The sequence below is a fragment of the Camelina sativa genome, chromosome 9 (assembly GCF_000633955.1).
Source record: "Camelina sativa cultivar DH55 chromosome 9, Cs, whole genome shotgun sequence".
NCBI classification, from domain to species: Eukaryota; Viridiplantae; Streptophyta; class Magnoliopsida; order Brassicales; family Brassicaceae; genus Camelina; species Camelina sativa.
The window spans coordinates 20,798,485-20,802,104 of record NC_025693.1 but is presented as its reverse complement, the minus strand read 5'-3'; the positions used below and the strand labels follow the sequence as shown (position 1 = coordinate 20,802,104).

Here is a 3,620-nt window from a genome sequence, read left to right as displayed (position 1 = left end):
CATAGTTTTTTCAATGTATCTTTTATACTAAAAAATGGAGTGTAAAAAAATTAAAGCTGCATACAGAGTAATCCCATCATTTACTCTATTTTAGAATAAGATATATAGTAGGGTTAGAGCAAATGTTACGCTATAACAGAGTATTGACTTTAAAATAGAATGGTGTTGGAGATGCTCTAAGAATCTAACAATTTATCACAAATTAATAAAATTCAAAACAACAAAACTTTGAAGGATTTAATTACTTCAATCAAAAAAGTTTCCTATATGTTTTGTTTATTTTATTTTGCATCCAAACATTAAGAACCATATATAAAGGAACAAATATTAAACAATTTTTTTTTAAATCATATAAAAAACATAAATTTCAAAAAATATATTTATAAATCTAAAATATATCATAATTAATAAAAATAAGATTAGATATATCTCGCGCATCGCGCGAGCCTATTTCTAGTAGTCTATGTATAAAGCTTCCACTTCCTCTCTAATGGTGGAACCAAAACCATAGATTCCCCTTTTCATCTTCTCTACTTCCACACCTTTCTCTCTCAAAAACTCTGAGAATGAAGATTTTTTCAAGCTTTTTTTTCTATGTAACAACTCTTCTCTTCTTCTCCTTTTTCTCTTCACCATCTCAGTCTCTGTACAGAGAAGTCCATCAGCTTATAAACTTCAAAAACGTTCTTCCTGACAAGTCTCTTCTCTCAGATTGGTCTTCCAACAAAAACCCGTGTACCTTCGATGGCGTTACTTGCAGAGACGACAAGGTTACTTCCATTGATCTAAGTTCTAGGCCTCTCAACGTAGAATTCAGTGCTGTGGCTGCATTTCTAATGTCTCTCACCGGATTAGAATCTCTGTTTCTCTCAAACTCAGACATCAATGGCTCCATTGCTGCCTTCAACTTCAAGTGCTCTGCTTCTTTAACCACCTTGGATCTTTCATCAAACTATCTTTCGGGTCCTGTAACTAGCCTTGGTTCTTGCTCCGCTCTGCAACATCTTGACATCTCCGGGAACAAATTATCCGGAGATTTCTCCCGTGCTATCTCTACTTGCGCAAAGCTCAGGTCGTTGAACATCTCCGATAACCGATTCGTCGGACCAATCCCTCCAACACATCTCTCTGGCTGAGAACCAATTCACAGGCGAGATCCCTGATTTTCTCTCCGGCGCGTGTGATACACTCACCGGACTCGATCTCTCTGGAAACGATTTCCACGGTACGGTTCCTCCATTCTTCGGTTCTTTTTCTCTCCTAAAATCACTCCTTTTGTCGGGTAACAGATTCTCCGGCGAGTTACCGATGGATACATTACTGAAGATGAGAGGTCTCAAGGTACTCGATCTGTCTTTCAACGAGTTCTCCGGCGAATTACCGGAATCTCTGACGAATCTTTCCGCTTCATTGCTAACGTTAGATCTAAGCTCTAACAATTTCTCCGGTTCGATTCTCCCAAATCTCTGCCGGAACCCTAAAAACACTCTCCAAGAGCTTTACCTTCAAAACAATCTCTTCACGGGGAAGATTCCACCGAGTTTAAGCAACTGGACTGAGCTCGTTTCGCTTCACCTAAGCTTCAACTACCTCTCCGGGACCATTCCTTCGAGCTTAGGCTCTTTGTTAAAGCTTCGAGATCTGAAGCTATGGCTGAATACGTTAGAAGGAGAGATCCCTCAGGAGCTCATGCATGTCAAGACTCTAGAGACTCTGATTCTCGATTTCAACTACTTAACCGGTGAAATCCCTTCCGGTTTAAGTTACTGTACCAAACTGATCTGGGTTTCTCTGTCGAATAACCGGTTAACCGGTCAGATTCCAAGCTGGATCGGCCGGTTAGAGAATCTCGCCACCCTCAATCTAAGCAACTATACGTTACACGGGAACATTCCAGCTGAGCTCGGTGACTGCAAAAGCTTAGTCTGGCTCGATCTCAACACCAATTCCTTCGACGGTACGATCCCGGCTGAAATGTTCAAACAATCCGGGAGAATCGTTGCGAATCTTATGGCGGGTAAGAGGTACGTTTACATCAAAAACGATGGGGTGACGAACCAGTGTCACGGAGCTGGTAAGTTGCTTGAGTTCCAAGGAATTAGACCGGAGCAACTTAGCCGGGTTTCGACGAGGAGTCCTTGTAATTTCACCAGAGTCTATGGAGGTCACCCTTCGCTGACGTTTGACTACGACGGTTCGATGACGTTTTTGGACATGTCATATAACATGTTGTCTGGTTACATCCCAAAGGAGATTGGTTCGATGAGTTACCTGTTAATCCTCAATTTGGGTCATAACTTTATATCTGGTTCGATTCCTGACGAGGTAGGTGACCTCAGAGATTTAAGCATTCTTGATCTTTCAAGCAATAAACTCGATGGGAACATCCCTCCGGCGATGTCAGCGCTTACTATGCTTACGGAAATGGATTTGTCCAACAATAATCTTTCTGGTCCGATTCCTGAGACGGGTCAATTGGTGACTTTTCCGCGGGAGAAGTTCTTGAACAATTCGGGTCTTTGCGGCTATCCACTTACACAGTGTGATCCCGTAAACGCAAACGGATACGCAGAGCTACCAAAGCAAGAAGAAGAAGAAGGAGAGGTGTTGAGCTGGAAAGCAGTGACTATAGGATCTGCTCTTGGGGTGTTGTTTGGATTGGCAATAGCACAAGTCACTGCTTCATACAAGCCGGAGTGGTTCTTCAAAAATTTTGGTCTTAGAAAGAGAAGAAACCGTTAGGATTAACTTGGTGGTATTGGGAGATCGATGAGATCAACCAAAACCGAGATTGTAAGGTGGAGACGACTAATCAATATATTAAAATAATGAAGATATGGTCCGGACTTTGGATCAAGGAATTAATAGCACTCTAGAGTTTCTATTAACATTTTCAAATAACTATCAAACACCCTTAAAAATATATTTCTACATCTATATCCTTGCACTCTACTTCAGCCATTGATTGCAAATCGTTATCTCTGTACTAGTCAATCATAATATCATTTTTGTATTGAAGGGGTTGAGATAAGAGGGACGCCGTTATATATGGCGCCGGATGCTGTTAACTATAACGAGTATGGATCAGCGGCCGACGTGTGGGCGTTAGGATGTGCTGTAGTTGAGATGAAACAGGTTTGGGGGTGGGGTTTGTGGAAGAAGAGACCTCTTTGAGGGTAATCGAGATAGAGAAGGCTAAGATCGGATGGAGTAAGATGGATCTTTGTCTGACCAGAATGACTGACGTTTCCAGGTTTAACAATGCTCGAAGAAATCACGCTCACAACTTCCATTTTTCTAGTTAAGAAAGGAATACAACTTCCATTTTTCTAGTTAAGAAAGGTATACAACTTTTTATTTATTTATATAATACCAAAATGATCTTTGATAGCCACACGGTAGTATACACGAAAGCAAACTTAAAGCCATAATCTTTAAAGCTTGACTATGCACCGAACAATGATTTTTTTTCCCCTTCTGATAAGACATCGTATAATGATGATGTTTTTTTTTTGTTTAGTAGAAGGAATAATGATGATGTTAGACAGTTGTCTATTCGTAAAATAGAAAATGTTAGTGTCCCGAAATTTTATATAATATGGGAAAGTTTTTCTCAACTT

At 40.3% G+C, this 3,620-nt stretch overlaps 1 pseudogene; it reads left to right on the top strand.

The window, feature by feature from the left end:
• On the top strand, window positions 514-3,390 carry LOC104711570 (annotated as a pseudogene).